The following is an 18608-nucleotide window of genomic DNA, read 5'->3' on the forward strand; positions in this document are numbered from 1 at the left end:
ACTCGAAGTTCCTGGGTCCGATGTAGTCTGTGGTCTACAATTTCCATGGTCCATTATAGGACCTCTACATGGGGAGTTGATCACCTTAGGGCATGCAAAGGTAGGTGAGACAATCGCACTACTGCAGGGCACGTGTGACGGGGCTAGGATGGAAGGAATGGTCACCGTTAACACGTTTTCCATGTCGGACGTCGTTTGCCTCTCTCTGCTCTGCTTGCACTGAATCACCCAGTCATATCCGGCTAGTGAACTCACAGGCGGTGAAGTAGTGCTATGGCTGATATTTCCGGCAGTTACCACCGGGTCCATCGATGCAAGGTTAAGCACGGCTTCACCACTGTGGCTATTGCTCTCGGTAGCTGCCTCAGGGGCAGATACAGCGGTGGCTATGTGTTCGGACCTTGCTCTGGGGAGAAGCGTTTGCCTGACCATTGCACGCGTCAGGGGGCCGGTTTCAGCCATCCAAGAAAATAATAAGGGATTAGTGAATTAGCTTCACTTACCGTCTCGTGGCCGTCAGCCAAGCCACCCACCTCAGCCAGCCTCTGTTCAGCCGCGGACTGCCGCAGACTGAACTCCGCGCGCGCTCCGCGCTCGAGATGGGTTTTTATAGTCAGTTGGACTTTCTTTTCCTTAAAGGAATAGGTTGGATCCCGCAAAGACACCGTCGCTGCAGCTCCTCACACCACACTCCACCAGGGACTGCCGCAGACTGAACTCTGCTCGAACTCCGCGCGCGCTCCGCGCTCGAGATGGGTTTTTATAGTCAGTTGGACTTTCTTTTCCTTAAAGGAATAGGTTGGATCCCGCAAAGACACCGTCGCTGCAGCTCCTCACACCACACTCCACCAGGGACTGCCGCAGACTGAACTCTGCTCGAACTCCCATCTCGAGCGCGGAGCGCGCGCGAGATGGGTTTTTATAGTCAGTTGGACTTTCTTTTCCTTAAAGGAATAGGTTGGATCCCGCAAAGACACCGTCGCTGCAGCTCCTCACACCACACTCCACCAGGGACTGCCGCAGACTGAACTCTGCTCGAACTCCGAACATGAACATGAACAGCTGGGTGGTCTACCACCATTTCAAAATGGAGGGGACCCATCAGCTCAGAGACACACTCAGACAGAATAACTGGTTAGCGAGGTTAGATCTGAAAGATGCCTATCTGACAATACCAGTGCAAAAAGATTTCCGTCCCTTTCTAGCATTCGACTGGGACGGGCAATTATGGCAATTTGCGACAATGCCGTTTGGGCTTGCATCAGCGCCATGGGCATTCACGAAGCTCATGAAGCCAGTAGCAGCAGCGATCAGGGAGAAAGGGGTACGAATTATTATCTACCTGGACGATATCCTGCTGATAGCCAGCAGAGAGACACTCCTCTACCAGACCCACTGGGCAGTGAATCTCTTGACTTCCCTCGGGTTTCTAGTGAATCAGGAAAAGTCAGAGATGAGGCCAACGAGGAGGATAGAGTTCCTCGGGTTTATTATAGACACCAGGACAGCAACCCAAGAGCTCCCGAGCAGAAAGATAAGAGACATAAAAAGGTAAATAAGAATATGCCTCAGCAAGACAGTAATCTCACTCTGCACAATAGCGCGAGTAGTAGGCTTACTAACAGCATCGATACAGGCGATATTTCCAGGGCCACTGCACTACCGAGCCCTGCAACGACTGAAGATAAAACATCTTCAGCAAGGCTTACGTTACCACCAATTGGTACCCCTAGACCAGGAATCCAGAACGGAACTAGAGTGGTGGCTACTAAACATGGAAGCATGGAACGGGAGAGCCATCTTTGGCGACCGTCCAGACTCAATAATAAAATCGGACGCCGGCAGAGCAAGCTGGGGAGCACAGTGCTGAGACCTCCAGACAGGAGGAAGGTGGAGCGCAGAAGAACTCCAGTTACACATCAACTGTCTGGAACAGTTAGCCAGATCTTTTTGCGATCAAGGCTTTTACGAAAGGAAAAGTGAATTCATGTATTCTGCTGAAAACAGACAACATTTCAGCAGTCAAGTACATCAAGGAGGGACGAGGTCCAAATTATTAGCAGAAATAGCCAAGGATTTTTGGCATTCCTGCCTAGAATCAGGGATCTCAGTAGTGGCCGAATACCTGCCAGGCTCGTTGAATGCAATAGCGGACTGGAATTCCAGGCACCTGTCAGACTCCAGCGATTGGATGCTGGACAGAGATATATTCCGACAGTTAGAGGAACGGTGGGGCCCAGTACATATAGATCTGTTTGCGTCCACACTGAACGCACAGAAGGAGAGGTTTTTCAGCTGGAGACTGGACCCAGCAGCAGCCAGTGTAGATGCCTTCCTACAGGACTGGAGAGGTCAGATACTCTACGCCTTCCCACCATTCATAATGATGAGCAGGGTACTGGCAAAAGTACGCAGGGAAGCAGCGAATTTGATAGTAGTAGTTCCGATATGGAAATCCCAAGTATGGTTTCCAGCGCTCATGGAGCTAGTAGCGGACTACCCGAGAGTACTACCTCCAGGAGAGAACCTTCTCATGGACCCAGTTGGGTCATCTCACCCTACTGAGAGTGAAGGGGACGCTGCTGTTGATGGCGTGCAGGATGGCAGGAGATGCTGGAACCGCCCAGGGATTTCTGAACAGGCGGCTAGCCTCATTGCAGAATCATGGGCTCCTTCGACTAGACGGAGCTACGACGCAGCTTGGAATAGATGGCCGACATGGTGCAAAAGGAGAAGTCTTCATCCCATTTCTGCCCCTTTAGTCGAGATACTGAATTTTTTAGCGGAGCTCCTACAAGATGAAAAAGCTTGTAGAACAATAGGAGTGTATAGATCCGCAATATCAGCAGGTCACCTGACCGTGGAAGGAGTGCTGATAGGAGAGAATGTAGCAGTGATACGACTTCTAAAAGGAATAAGATTTAGGAAGCCGCCTCAGCCGAGGTACAAGGTTTTATGGGACTTAAGAGTAGTGCTGAAACTACTAGCAGACTGGCCCAGTAACAGATATCTGTCGCTAGGAAAGCTTTCGGGGAAGCTAGCTATGCTACTATGCATGGTGTCATGCAGGAGAGTGGCAGACGTCAAAGCCCTCGAAGTGAATAGAAAGACATACGGTCCAGAAGGAGTAACGTTCAATCTGGCTAGAAGAACGAAAACAGATTCCTCCACGATCACGTACCCCTACATGCAAGATCATCCGAAGTGGTGCGTAGACACATGCATAAAAAAGTACGAGAGTAGAACAGCAGAGCCAAGACCGGCAGGGACAACCCAATTGTTAATAGCGTGTAGGAAACCACACAAAGGAGTAGCAACAGCCACTATAGCGCGATGGGTCAGAGATATCATGAGCCTAGCGGGCATAGACATGACAAAATTTGGAGCGCATTCAGTTAGAGGAGCAATGGCCTCAAAAGCATTAGGGCAAGGCGCAGCTTTGCAGGATGTTATGAAAGCAGCAAATTGGGCTAGCGATACAATGTTTAGAATGTTTTATTTTTGACCAATCAACACTATAGCGGAAGCGGTAGTAAGAAGCTTTGAAAAAGCTTAATGCTCGCCTCCGTCTTGACATAGAATAAAGATTCCCCCTGCTAATAGCGCAGGGAGCTCTTGACTCTATTAAAGACAAGGAGGCGAGCATTAAATTCCCGCTCTACACGGGACATTTGAGTAATGATGAGTAAAATGAAGTGATGTATTGCAAATGACTTACATGAAATTTTCTTTCAGAATAGGGTGTGTATCCCCGCCCTAACATGTACTGTGTTATTTCTTACACTAGGGGATGAGCAGAAGAACGGCTGAAGTCGCTCGAGAAGGGAGTGAGTCGCACGGAACGATCCGCAAGTTAAAATGCGAGAGACCGACTCGACATAAAGAATAAAGTTCAGAGACTAAGTTAGCCCAGTTGGCCGTTCAGTTTGGGAGAAAATTGTAGTTCGAAGCAGTCAAAGAAATGGAGGAACAGAGGAAAAGGAAGGACTAGGTCACATGGTTTAGACACTAGGACTACAAGGAATGATGGGATATGAAGTTTATAAAAAATATATATATATGGTTATTTCAAAAAGAAGAAATTTTAAATGTATGTTATTTGTTGAAACTGCTGGAGAGTAGAATAAATGAGAAGATGAAGCTTAATGCTCACCTCCTTGTCTTTAATAGTATCAAGAGCTCCCTGCGCTATTAGCAGGGGGAATCTTCATTCCAGAGCAGATATAGGCTCACAAGGGTGACATGTGTGATATCAAGTTGATGTGGCTTCGATAATTATGAGAGATGCTAGCTACCAAACCTAAAATTCAGGTATGGCTTCTATTTACAGTTTAACATGCCACCAGGATAGTATTCTCGTAGTTATGTAGTTGTTAGAACAGGGGTGCATTTCTTAAACGTAGCCCCTGCGCTGCAGAAACTTGGCTGTCACTGCAGCTGTCAAATGGGTGCCTGTGTCCTCTGAACCTGCTCTGTGCTACTGGCAGAGCAGGTGGTAAATATCAGGATACTGATTCAGCAAGGCACTGATGTGCACTGGGTTTTAGCATGTTTATGAAAGGGGAATCCGATTAGCAGATGCCTCTTTCTGTGATCGAACTATCTGCATTGTGTTATTAGTTTATTATAAATCAAAAAAAATCCAGGGCTTCCACATCCTTGCAAGATGGCAATCCTTCACAGTGTTGTGTACTTCGTACACGAGGTACGCATGCGCGAGCCTCTACGGAGCTCGCGCATGCGCGTTTGAAGAATAAAGGCGGTGCCCGGCAGTTCGCGCCAGAGACCGGAGCCATCACACGTCTCCGGCGTGTGTTCTATGCATGCATGGGTGCGTGTGGATGTATGCTTGTGTAACAGCCGACGGCCGGCCCCCGAACACACAAAACACAGTACATGTATTATGGGGCGGAGGGCTAGGCATTGTGTGCAAGAGGAGAAGCAGGTTGGTGGGTCGCAGCGCAAATGACCCTCACCCATTTTCTAAAGTTAGCATCAATACACATGGGTGGCGCCACACTTTGAGGAAGAAGGCATCGCTCTGTTGTGATGCCCAGCCCATGGTCTGATACCAAAGAGTCTGTCATACTTCTCATGTCAGAGAGCCGTTTATTTACTTCACGTTCAAACAATCATTACTGTGATGGCAGGAACAAAAGCCTGCCAGGCAATATCAATAGACCCCCCTATGAAGAAGCCAAAGACTTAACTGTGCTGACCAGCTTTCAGATGGCCCATGCCTTCAAATATTACCATATTTGTGAAACTAAATATACTCTGAATTGGGATGACGGATGTGTAATGGGCAAAAGGAAGGCATAATAGCTATTTAGCCTCTTGGGCTCAGAGGAAGGGGGTAGGGCTGTGGTTGTGGTACACTACCTGCTTTCATAAGCAGTGGTCGAAGTGTATGTAAGAAGTAGTGGAACTATGTTCCCTACTGGCCTGCCCCCTCTCCCCACAAACCCCATCACTGCGCCCCCTTCAATGCACAATACAAACCCCCAAACAAATGCACCTCTTTAAAGGAACGTCCAGTGCAGTGCACCGAAATGCAAGTTTCAACTTCTTCCGTACACTTTTATTTTAAAACGAAACCATTATGGAACGGTTTATTTTTAAAATAAAAGCATAAGAACAGTACAACCTAATTAAAAACAAAATAGAAGAGCACAGATCCCAACCGCTCCAAGGTGTCATCCAGCACCCCCAACATTTCGAGGCTAGCTCTGCCCCTGTCAATACACTACACATTTTGGAAACGCTGAATGCGGTAACGTTATTTCCAAAGTGGTTTTTATAGTACAACCTCGCGGTGCCTACATTTCTAGAACTGCCAAATACGCGAGCAATTCATACAAGCTGAACCCAAACTCGGAACATTTACGCTTACATTACAACGGCGAAGCGGGCGTGGCGCAGTTGAGCTTCCTAACCCTGCCTTAGGCACCTCCCCGTTCATGACGAGACCTTTACCGCGTCCACAGGCAGATCTGCCAGCCACACACACAATCTAGCTCTGGGAATGGAAGGCGGTCCCAATATGTACATATTTAAATCAGCTTGCTTCCTGCCTGTTGCCATGTCAACCAAGGCCTTGTTGAAGCCGAAACCATCACACGGCCTGTGCAGCAGGACGGGGCATTGCGATCTCACAGGAAACAACTTTTAGGCTGATCTGAAAAGGTAAGTACTTTCCAATCTGCTAATTACTTTCCGTTGAAAAGTTCTGCTCCCGCGGGGCCTAAAAAATGCTGCCTACGACAACCCAGCTAAGAACACAACATAGAGTATGCCTGTCTGACTAAAACGTGTTAGAAATGTGAAACTACATATACAATTAGTATGCGTTTTTTGAATACATTGGTGTGCAACGATCGCGGTTGAAGGAAAAAACACACACTTGTGTTGGATGGTGGGTTGTCGGTGGGCGGGTATCTATTGATAATCATTTTGTGCCCAAAACGGCAAGTTTGGATAGTTCACTTTATAGAAATGTAGGCTGCTCTCAGTTACGTTTTATCATCCTGCACACACAACCCTCACGTTTTATCATAGAGCACAAAAACACGGTCTCAGACACAAGCATTCACAACTACGAATTGGTTCCCAACTAAATACCTCCCTGTCAAGTTTCCCACTCCCATGCGTGACACCTCGAGCCAGTCCTGCCTTTTGGTGCCAGTTGCATGCTGGAACTCGTAGTTTCGGGTTTGCCATTGCAAGGTTGGGCCTACAAGTTCCAGCACGCAGTGTGAAAAAACCACATGTCTGTCTGAAAGATTATGCCTGGAACTGGGAAACTTGGCAGCTATGGGTGCGTTTTATTGAAAAAGATAGGCTAAATGACAATAAAGTGTATGCTGTTGGACTCAATGCAACTAATACTAAGCAAGCAACACTTTGTATTTTGGGTATTTGGCGACACTTTGTATTTTGACACACAGTACTGTTGTGGTGACTATTCTGCCAGATTAAATGAGCACCATACCCAGTTTGCATTGCATGCTCAGAAGGAATGCATGTTTAAATTACTATCACATACATGTTTGATAAATTAGTGGTCATTCTTATTGTGTTCCCAAAATGTACTTGTGTTTATGCAACGCAGCCAGAAGCCTATATTCAGGGCACTCGCATTATTTGACAACTGTCTGCCCCACAGTCCCGTCCACAACACTGACAATCGGCCTTTCCCCAACACTTGATACAGTTCTGGGATTTCCCCGAGTAAATGTTGTCCATTTCTAGCATGGGGTATAGCAATACTTAGTTGGCAGTTTTGATTAGGCGAATTGTAGTTCGTTTATTAAAACAGTGAACCTTCAGTTTTTTTTAAAGATGTACATGTAAAAAGGGCAGCACAACTAAAACATTGGTACGACTAAGTGGTGGTGTTAATATATAGAAACATTTTTTAAAATCATTTATAGGTGTCATTCCCTATAATTTTGTACATATGTATATTGCAATGATCTAAACTTTTTAAAGTGGATCAATTATACCACATTTGACATTACTTGAAGAAACATCTGAAACTTCTACAATGCAACGAGAATGGGGGAGGACTAGTAAAATATTTAAACCTAAAGATCAGTATACACTGAACCTTTATCATACAGGCAAGTATTCAACGCTGCATATGCATACACACCCATGTTCACAATTCGATACACAACTTATCAATGTCTGCTAGTACCACCCCTGGAGGGAGCTGTGTAGATTGGCCTGCGTCGCATCTAGATGGGATCAAGATTGTTGGGATGCAACACACTTACAGAGAATTCTTAGCATGTGCACACATGGATGGAATCCTCAACCTGGCCTGCGTCGCACCTAGATAAAACTGTGAATGCTAGCATGTGCCACTCTCAGATATAATTCCCAACTTTGGCATGCGCCGTATTTAGACAGGATTGTGAATGTTAGCGAGTGCCACACCTGGACGGAATTAGGAATTTTGCCAAGCACTACTCTTAAAAGGCCGCGCACCTGCCAAGTACATTCTAAGTACTGTTGGCTGTGGACTCGGACTGGTCTGCGCTGTTCCCTGGATTTTCCCTGCAGCGCCGCCTTTGCTCTGCACTGGACTATTCCCTGCCTCTGGACGTCGTGTGCACGGCTCGGAGCTTTTCGAACGCCTGGAGGACGTCCTACTGTGATACACACAGTTTGCCTGGGCCCCGTTCGTGAAAAGGAGGCTCCGCCCCCCTGTGTCGAGTGACGCCCAGGAAGCCTTGATAACATCAGCCTCCTCGCGCACCCGCGCCGCGCACCTGCCAAGTACATTCTAAGTACTGTTGGCTGTGGACTCGGACTGGTCTGCGCTGTTCCCTGGATTTTCCCTGCAGCGCCGCCTTTGCTCTGCACTGGACTATTCCCTGCCTCTGGACGTCGTGTGCACGGCTCGGAGCTTTTCGAACGCCTGGAGGACGTCCTACTGTGATGCACACAGTTTGCCTGGCCCCCGTTCGTGAAAAGGAGGTGACTGACTATTATGACCTAACTTGTCCCTGCCCACTGAACTGCCCATTGAACTGCCTATTCCATCTACCTTTAATCGTTTTGCTCTCTGGGAAAGGGCCCTTCCTTGTTACATTCCTTCAATTGTGTTCCCCGCCTTGTAAAGTCCCGGAGGTGTGGTTAACGTTCTTTTTTTGTGTTTCTTCTTCTTAGGCTCCGCCCCCCTGTGTCGAGTGACGCCCAGGAAGCCTTGATAACATCAGCCTCCTCGCGCACCCGCGCCGCGCACCTGCCAAGTACATTCTAAGTACTGTTGGCTGTTCGCGGTTCGCGGGAGCGCGGAGGAGGTTCTTAGGCTTCCGTTAGTGTCCTGTTTGACCTAGAGGCACGAGCGGTTTGTCATTCATCGTCCACAGTTTTTTGTAAATTATTTGGATATTTCTGTTATACTTTTGGTTATTGTGGCCCAATCCCCAATCACCCAAGTTTTGGGGAGTCCCACCGTCCGGGGGGGTACAGTGAGTGGTGCTCCGGGTGGGGTGCCTTCAACATTGGGTCCACAATTCAAACAAATGTGCATTACTTTTGTTATTATTCCAACATGTTACTTTTATGTGTCTAGAGGCCATGTTTACTCTTTTGGTAACTTTTCTTGTAAATCTATAGAGGCCTCGTCTTGAAGTGCGGACTTGTGCCATTATACCACTGTTATTTGGCATTATCTTTTGCCTTGGCAAAAAAGGGGTGGGCCCTACAGCTTGGTTTTGGGGTGTGTGCCGCTCCTGAGTATGAGTCCGATACTAAGAAGTGGTAGTAAAATCGGCTCTCCCGTGCAAGACCTCGCCTTAGAGGTTATTACCAATCCGCTAATCCCTCCTCTTCTTCAGTACTCGGCAGCCTCCGTTCCTTTGCTACCTAGGCCTAGCCTCCCTATAGAGAGAGGCGTGGGACGGGGTCAGGCGGGATATATGGACCTCGCCATAGCAGCCGCACCATCTTTGACCAGCTCCCCATCACTGCATGGTCCGTCTCCGGCATTGGCTGTGCCAACTTTTTCAGTCCATGACGCTAACGTCTATGTTGGTGATGAGGGCGAGGTGTTCAATCATGGGCTTGACGTAGATGGCTCCTCTACACAAGGCCTCCGAGGCCTTTATTGTCTCACAGACACGTCTATCTTGGCACCCACGATTGTCAGCGAACTAAGTAAAAGAGTGCGGCTCTCCTTGGGCCCTTCGTCTCCTGCGTCATCCGCTTTTCCATTCTGTGAACAAGTACACTTTCATATTCCCCCAGTAATTATCAGTGAAAAAAATGGCGACCATGGGATGGCTCCACCGACTTTTTCACATAGGGTCTTGGAAGGGGGTGTCGCCACTCCATATGACAACACATCTTTTGGCACTGAGACGGCAGTAGGGCCTTTGTTTGTAGAAGGTGCGGTTCCCTTTTCCCTGGTGAATGAAGAGGCAGATGTCTCTGCTCCAAAGGGAGCAGTTAGATCGGCCTCCACCCCAGAGGAATACTGCTCACACTCGCAGTTAAACGAACCCTTCAATTTTCTAGTCATTTCACGCATTCTCAATTTACTGGATAAGGGACACGAGCTGACACATTGCACTCTAAGGGAGATGCAATCTTCATTTTCTCTTATGAAAGACAAGATAGCCAGACTGGAAGGCTTCATCCTAGCTGAAGAGCACTCTAGATCCTTCTATCTGGCCCATTTTGAAAAATTGTTGGAGAGTGTCCCACATAGAGCACCCCAGCTCCTAACTCCTATTACGACTTACACTCAGGGCTCCCAGACTGAGCCGGGAATGGGCTCCATAGCTGTCCCACAGACTTCTTACTCTCAGGTAGTGTCAGGGTCCAATCCACTGATGACGTTACATGCCAACTCGGAGGCCATTGATTTGGTGGAGGTTCTTAAACTCCAGCACAAACGTCTACTACAGGTGGAACAGCTTCTCTATAAGCTAGCTGCCACCAAACAGCTCTTGGACCCAGAAGACCCTCCAAGAGAAGGATCCAAAGTTACTCAAGGTCTTGCTACTCCCTCTGATAGTCCCTCCGCCTTGACTGACATCATTGAGGCTCCGCCCAGTCCTGCATTGTTAGCAGTAGACTTGGGCTCGGACTTGGAGGAAGGACCCGTGGTGCATGAAGGAAGACACTTCGTTTCGCGTAAAGCGAGAAAGTCCTTCCTAAGAGCCCAAAAACGTCTAAAACTTACTAAGGCTGGCTTAAAGAAAGCTAGCATCTACATACCACCTCCGGTTCTTGCTTTAACGATCCCCGAACCTATAGCAACCTTGGGTACGGGGACCAGCCACGATGATTCTGGCCTAACCCTCTGCGACCTTGACGAAGAAAGTAGGAAACATCTTCAGGTTGCAGCTTTGAAAGCTGGGAACTCACAGATCGCCTCTCGTGGCCACCAAGGAACTTCCACGGTCAAGCTCCAATCACAGTTACATTCTTTTTTTCCCAACATCCAACCTAGAAAGGCGAGCTCGACGTTGCTAGCCGAGGCCTCAGTTACCCCTGTTCTGAGTCCAAGTTGTGCTCCCCCCCAGTTGGAAACCGTTTTGGTTGGGACGGATGCAGTTACCATTCCCCTAGCCCCCTATGGTGCTGTAAGTGTAGATCCTGGTCGTCCTCCTTCTCCTTTAGAAGTACCTGGGGTCTCGGCGTCTCCTAACGTGGAGGTGATGCATCTCCCGCCCTCAGCGGTAGGAAAATCTCTTCCAGCCGTCCTGTCCTTCTCGCACACACCAAAGGACATGAAATTAATCCTTGGTTGGTCGAGCAATCCAGAGTCAAACGGCCCTGCTCGTATAAACAGGTCATTTTTGATGAATTCATTCTTTCAAATTCCAGCCCTTAGGAACCTTTCATCTAAAGATCTAGATTGGGTTAAATTGGCAACCCATAACAATCATAGAGCCCTGTGCAGAGTCCAATCGCAGATTATTACCAAAATGCTGTTGGACTTCGCTGAGGACTTCCATTCCATCGGTCTGACTCCATGCCTATTTTCGGACATGGATAGTGCATGGGCCTATCTTGACTGGGTAGCTCCCACCTTGCCAGTATGTCCTGTGGGGCAGGGTACAGACTCATCTGACTCTCAGGTTACGCAACTAGCCCTCCAATTAGCATCGCTAACCCAAGCATTGAGTGGGCTAGCTTGGCTGGAACCCCTGATAAAAACAGCTGCAGCCATCAAAGGGCCTACTCCAGGCTCATAACTGTCCAGACTGACCATTGCATCCTGGAATTGTTGTGGCCTGGGCAATTTGGTTGCATGGCACAAGCGGGTTGCCCCTGATCGGAAACCCGACATCTTATTTTTGCAGGAAACGATGAGCCTATCCGAGCTTTATCTCGATGGGTACTCTAGTTTCTCGGTCCCAGCCAGTCGCATTCTTACAGGCCGTCCTTCGGGCGGCATTGCTGTCCTTATCAAAAATGGTCTAAAAGCAGTGGCCTCCATTCTTGATACTTCGAAATCTTGCGTCTTAGTGGAGCTGTTGTTTGAACCCGCCGAGGTTGTCCCTTTGCTTCTAATGTCGCTGTATTGGAACCCCAAGTCTGTTTCTTTTCCCCTGCTCGTGGATGATCTCGACAGGATGTTGGGTCATGCTGCAGTCTCGTGTCCCTATCATGAAATTGTGATTGGAGGCGATTTAAACTCATACCTTCAGTTCTCTCACTCACTAGGATCTCTTTCTTCCCTTTCCTCCTACGCCCAACAAGCTGTCCATAGAGGGTACCATTTGTTAAGATTCTTTGAAAAATGGGGTATCTACCCAATTCAATTTGCACCTAACCCTTCACATATTTCATGGTCACGGGGCAACCTTTCATCCCTTATTGACTACTTCCTTGCATCCAAAGTGTGTTCCGGGTTGCTTGAACCAGTCTTAATTCTAGACTTGGGTCTGAGCGACCACCACATGCTGTGTTCAATACTTCAGATGAGGTGTGAGGTCTATAGTCCTTCACCTCCAGTCTCTTTGGCGGTTCCCGACAGAAACACCATCTCTGTCAATTGGAATCCGGCCGTGTGTAGGAAATTGGTGTTTTTGGTGAATAGAGATCTCATACCAAACTATGACGACCTTATGTCGCAGGGGAATATCAAAAAAATCAACGACAGAAACATCAACATGATTCAGCTTCACCTACTTTCCTTAGCGAAGGACGCCTTGGCTAAAGGTAGCCCATTGGATGCCAACCCAAACCTGAATCAGATAGCAATATTAAAAAAGCAAAAAAATCGGGATCTGGCTACCTTAAGAAAAAAGGCCCTCAGCCCTCTCACCTACCATCGGGAAAAAAAACATATCATTGGGTGCTTTAAGCACCATTTTAAGTCTCTTTCTCAGGCTGCCTTCACTCTCGCGAATCAACATATGATTAGCTTGCTTTGCAAAAAAAAAACTCGAGAGATATGGGCAATCTTAAGAAACCCCTCAGGTAAGGTGGACACTCGATCTCTGGCGATTATCTCGGGCTCCGAATGGGAGAAGTACTTCTCTCAAAAATATGCCTTGCCTACCACTCATGCCTCTACTGAGAGTACAGACACGTGTTTGTCCATGCCGCGAGTCTGTCCTTGGGCCAAAAAAGACATCATATGGGCGATTTCCCAATTGAAGTTCTCCAAAGCAGCCGGTCCTGATGGGCTTCCTCCCTGCGTTCTAAAAGATGACCCTTACTTTTGGGCCAGTTACCTTCTCCCTTGCTACCAGCTAATCTACTTAACTGGTAAGATCCCGGAATCATGGCTGACTGCCATAATCATTCCAATACATAAAAAGGGTGTGCTAAACAACCCCTTAAATTTCAGGCCCATTGCTCTTATAGATACTGCTGCAAAAATTTTTGCACGTCTGCTTCTATCAGAATTGGAAGGCTGCATACATGAGCTATCAATTCTTTCCAAAGCACAGGTCGGTTTCCGCAGAGCAATGGGCACCCAACTAAATGCTACGATCCTAGCCCATCTTCTTTGGAATGCACATACCAAAACTAATGGAACTATATATATGGCAGCCTTGGACCTCTCGGCTGCATTTGATAACGTACTCCGTACCCGGCTTTGGCAAAAGATGCTGGCCTATGGCATACCATCTCCACTAGTTGCATTAATTGCAGCCTTACACCAGAAGACTTCTTACCGAGTCCGCATTAATGCGGAAGGGCTATTGTCTAACAACATACCCACATACATAGGTGTTAAACAGGGCTGCAACTTGGCAGCAGTCCTGTTTAATCTTTACCTTGCCGACATCGATGAGATCTGGCAAGGTTCTAACTCTTTTCCGGTCAAACTGGGTTCTATGCGGCTGCATTGGCTAGCATTCGCTGATGATATTATAATATTTGATAGAGTGCCGTTTGGACTCCAAAACAAATTAAATCTGTTTGGAGAATATTGTAAGCTCAACAATATGACTATTAACTCACTTAAATCGCATATATTGGTTTTCACTGCTAAAAAAAAGCTTCCGAGATTCAACTTTACAATTAATGCTCAGGTGATCTTGAGAAAAGAGGAGATGAAGTATTTGGGCTATCATTTATCGAATGGGATGTCAGTTAACATGTGGCGCTCAGTATTGATTGCAAAGTTTAACCCCCTTCTGGCCCAAATGAGAATCATTTTCACCAAATATTGTCGTTACTCTCTCCTGCCTTTGATACATTACTACACCATGAAGATAGAGCCCACCCTCCTCTATGCAGTAGACATCTGCCTTTTGAACTTGGGGCCCCTCCTGAACATCTTACAGGGTAAACTTTGGAAGAACATTTTGGGGCTGCCCGATACCTACCGAACGCCATAATTATTCATGAATTGGGTCTATATCCACTAGAAGACAGACTTATTTGGCGGACGGTATCTGTGTTTTCTAAAATGATCTCCCCCCCCCCCAAATTCTCTCTATGAGGACTTTCAGGAAATATTAGCCGGAACGTGTCCTATTTCGCTCACCATTGTGAAAGATAAAATACAAGCGGTTCTAACTTCTTTGAATATGACGCAGGATGATCTGGTAAATAACCCTGCCAAAGTCAAAAGGCTTTTTTTTAAAAATTCTTGGGCTCACAATTGTGATCGAATTGGACGCTACTCTTCCTTCACTATATATGCGACCTTTAGACATGCAGTCGCACCTCGGCTGCCTTATATCCTGTCTTTCCCAGACAAAGGAGCAAGAAGGCATTACATGCGCTTCCGCATGGACCTCATCCAGACGGGTGCCCGCATTAGAAATTGGAACGGCTATAGGGCATTGGCAAAATGGGAGGGATGCAGATTTTGCCTAAATACATCTGAGCCTGAAACCCTGACACATCTCTTTATGCACTGTAATTTCTTTCTCAGGCATAGACAACGTTGTTTGGCCGCATATCTTACTTCGTTCTCTCTGTTTGAATGCCACCTAGTATGGCTGCGATGTATGCAGGGAAATTCTAATTCCATCATATTAGCAACCGTTAGACTCGTTGCAATAATAGAAGAACATTTGTTGTTACTCAATAGGACCTTCTGGAGAGGGTAAACCTTTAAACCTTTGAGATTTTGCATATTCAATAACTATTGGTACTTGCCGTTTGTTAGAGGCAAGACCTAAGTTGGTAGAGGCCTGCGACGCCTATTAGTACCATCCTGTTGGGTAGGTTAGGTTAGGATTGACATTTGGTATCGTAGACCCCCCTTGTGATTTTGTGATTTTGTGATTTTGTGATTTTGTGATTTTGTGATTCTGTGATTTTGTGATTTTGTGATTCTGTGATCCTGTGATTCGGTGATGCCATGTTTATGTGATCTTGTGACTTTGTGAGTCGGTGATTCCGGGGATCCTTGTTGATGCATTAGGAAATGTTTTAACGTTCTAACGTTCCAATGATTTTAGTATTGTTTGGTTGTGTAATTATTTGTGTCATTGCGTATGTTTTATGAGATTTTATATGTTTTATATGTGTTATATATAATTTGTAAAGGTGTAAATTTAATTTTGCTACCAAAACAAACAAATAAATAAAAACAAATAAATAAAAAAAAAAACTCTTAAAAGGTTTTGAGAATGTTGGCATGTACCGCTATTTAATAGAATTATGAACATTGGCCTGTGTGGTATCTGGATGGTATTGTTAGGGTTGGTGAGTGCCACACTCAGACTGAATTGTGTAGGGCAGCAAGTGCCACACTTAGATAGAACTGAATGCTTGCATGCTAAATGTCACATAACCACTAACCAATATAAACTCTAACACTCTGCATACTTTAAAAAAGTCGCACAGCCAGCTGCACGCACTTCACCACACTGCAACAACACATAAGCCGCACCAACAGCACACGCGGACTGACACCGATCCAATACTCGCACCAAAGCTCAGCACCCGGTGTCTACCGAGTTGAAGCTGCCAACAGTACACCACTCCTCCCACTATCCTATGCCCTCTTCACCTTACTAACCCATCCCACCTTCTCATTTACAGATCCTCCAGAGTGCCTGGGGACCAATTCCGTTGGTGACGGTGCGCTATATAAGTACCGTTAACATAACAATTCTATGTCAAGACTGGAGGCTCGGATTATGCTCTTCTTTCTTTACTTAAAGCTCGAGCAGCATTGTAACATCAACAATACATAAAAAAATTCAACACAAATGAAGAACTACATTTCCCATGATAGTGTCCTTTTTTGTAGTCTATTTTTGATATGTTAACTTGAAACATGTGGTAATCCTCTCTCTGCTAGTCCAATAACCTTCTCTACGTTCCTTTTGTCCTTCCTCTTTCTTTGCTGCTCGGGCAGCAGTTAAGTACTCATTTAATTCTCCTTATATTTAAAGACGGACGTGTAAGGTTATATTGATGTGTTTGTTGTGACATGGTTTAGACATGAAGAGCGCACGCGATTTATAACCAAAGGGTTTTATGATGGGACATCTCCGTGTAAACCACAGGGGACAGGAGGCGCTACGGGCCCGGGAGAAGGTCCGGCGCCAAGACACTTCATTTGAAGGGGCGCTCTTGCACGGAAGACGACGCGGCCCATTGTTATTTCCGTACAGAGTGCACCCCGCAGTGCATAATAGTGACTGGGCTCCCAGACGGAACAAGCAGAGCAGCCATTACCTCCACATCCACTCTTCCTCGTCCCAGTTCTTACCTCATAAGGCCCCTGCCTCCGACACAGGACCGTCTTTTATTTCTTGTATTCCCTATAACTCCTCTGCCTCTGGCAGGGTAGGCTTTTTTTTTTTTTCGCAGGGTGCTGGGGAGCAACGTTTGCTGGCCCCCTGATGGGGCTGTGTGGTGGGGCCTTCGACTCCCTCGGGTGCAGCAATACTCGGGACCCGCTTCAGTTGGATTGCCTCGCCTGGCTTCTGCGGAGCTATGGCCAGCGCAGGGCATTACGGCCCGGGTCCTGGAGTGCTCGGGTGCAGGTAAGGAGGTTTGGGGACTCGGCGGGTGGAGCATGAGTCTACCAACGTTTTTCAAATTCTTCCTCCTAACGCCTTTTCTTTCTTGAGCGGCTTTACGGCTTGTGTTGTTATTATCTCTGCGTTCCTCTGGTGATGGGTGGACTCTGCCTCTGGTGCTGTGAGAGAGGTTACCATAGGAATTGATTGATTGATGATGTTGTTCCTATTAGTGGTTTTGTGTTTTTCGCCTCTATTTACCTAACGGCTGGTTGGCGTTTTATTTTATATGCAGACTTGAGTCAGTATTGAGAGACTGAATATCCTTTGGTTACCGGTTTTCTGAGAACACACCATGGGTAAACCTTCCGCAAAAAGAAGGCATTTGGTCCTGTCTTCTTTTTCTTCGTCTTCCTCTTATCCTGAGATATGCAGAAGGAGAAACAAGAAGGCTAATCGTTTTTTCCTGTCCAAACATCTTAAACTGAAGACTACACTGAAGACTACCTTTCTAATTGTCATCACTTATGCCCGTAGGCTTGGGGAGATTGGGGCTCTGTTATGTCACCCCCCCCTTTCCTGAGGGTGCTGCCGGACTCGGTGGTGCTGAGGTGTGAGCCGAAGTTTCTCCCTAAAGTTGTTTCTCGGTTTCACACCTCTCAGGATCTGGTTCTCCCTGCCTTCTTTCAAGATCCGCAAACGCCTGAGGAGGTTGCTTGGCATAACATTGATGTACAGCAGGCAGTGTTGGAGTATTTGGCTAGGACTGCTCTTGTCCGCCAATCTGATAATCTTCTGATTACTTTTGGCCCGGCTGGGGCTGGGCTTAAGGCATCTGTGGTTTCCATTAGCAGGTGGATCCGTGTTGTGGTCTCCATGGCCTATGTGGCTTCTGGCCTACTTGTGCCTGCGCGCGTTCAGGGGCGGTCCACTAGGGGTTTGGCGGCTTCCTGTGCCGATGCAAGGGGTGGGTTTCTCTCCAGGAGATATGTAGGGCAGCCACCTGGGCTGATCAAAGCACTTTCATCAACCACTATAGGTTGAATGGCTCCCACTCGGGTGTTGGTTCCTTTGGAGTCAGAGTTTTGTCTGTGGGGATGGGAATTTTTGAGTTATTAAAGGTGTGTGTTTTGCTGCACTTTTTAGCTCTGTGTCTCATTGGGACCTTTTCCCTGTTGCTGCTTTGGTAAGCCTCATGAGGTAAGTACTGGGACGAGAAAGAGTGGACGTGGAGGTAATGCTCTGATTACTTACTGGTAATCTTCATTACTCCTAGTCCTACTCTTCCTCGTCACAGTACTGACAACTCTCCTCACCCTCCCTGCGGGGAAGGTCCCATGCTCCGGCTTGGTAATATGAGTTGCTGCATAGCACAGCAGACAGACACAGACCCAATCAAAACAGATCCTGGAAGACCTCAGACCCCCATAGATCTGCATATTGATGGGAGCAGGCCCGAGAGTCCTCTGGTGACCCACCAGAGTGTTAAAGATGCACAGCTCCAGTAAGGACTATGAGGAGCCCCATATACGCAGAAAATGGGCAGAGCCTGGCAGGGGACAAGCAGTACAAAGGGTACTGAGCGCAGGCCTGGGTTTATTGGCCCAAAGCAGGAGCTTGGTGGATGACTTATTTTAAAACAAAATGTGTATACTTATAGAGCGCCGAAATCCTTCAGGCATCAGGGCGCATAACATA

The 18608-nt window shown here is 47.1% G+C and overlaps 1 protein-coding gene and 1 long non-coding RNA gene across 3 annotated transcripts in view; one reads left to right on the top strand and one right to left on the bottom strand.

Moving 5' to 3' along the window:
• The window catches only part of LOC138503952 (uncharacterized), a 113676-nt gene extending 107659 nt beyond the window's left edge, over positions 1 to 6017 (bottom strand). The window contains exon 1 of the long non-coding RNA XR_011279738.1: positions 5894 to 6017. This is a non-coding gene — a long non-coding RNA (uncharacterized lncRNA). The remainder of the gene's footprint in view (positions 1 to 5893) is intronic.
• The window catches only part of LRRC56 (leucine rich repeat containing 56), a 1196120-nt gene continuing 1183522 nt past the window's right edge, over positions 6011 to 18608 (top strand). For both annotated transcript variants that reach the window (XM_069624078.1, XM_069624079.1), the window contains exon 1: positions 6011 to 6186. The gene's annotated coding sequence lies outside the window, so the exon portion shown is untranslated. The remainder of the gene's footprint in view (positions 6187 to 18608) is intronic.

Source organism: Ambystoma mexicanum, chromosome 11, assembly GCF_040938575.1.
Source record: "Ambystoma mexicanum isolate Mex_15411 chromosome 11, UKY_AmexF1_1, whole genome shotgun sequence".
NCBI lineage: Eukaryota > Metazoa > Chordata > Amphibia > Caudata > Ambystomatidae > Ambystoma > Ambystoma mexicanum.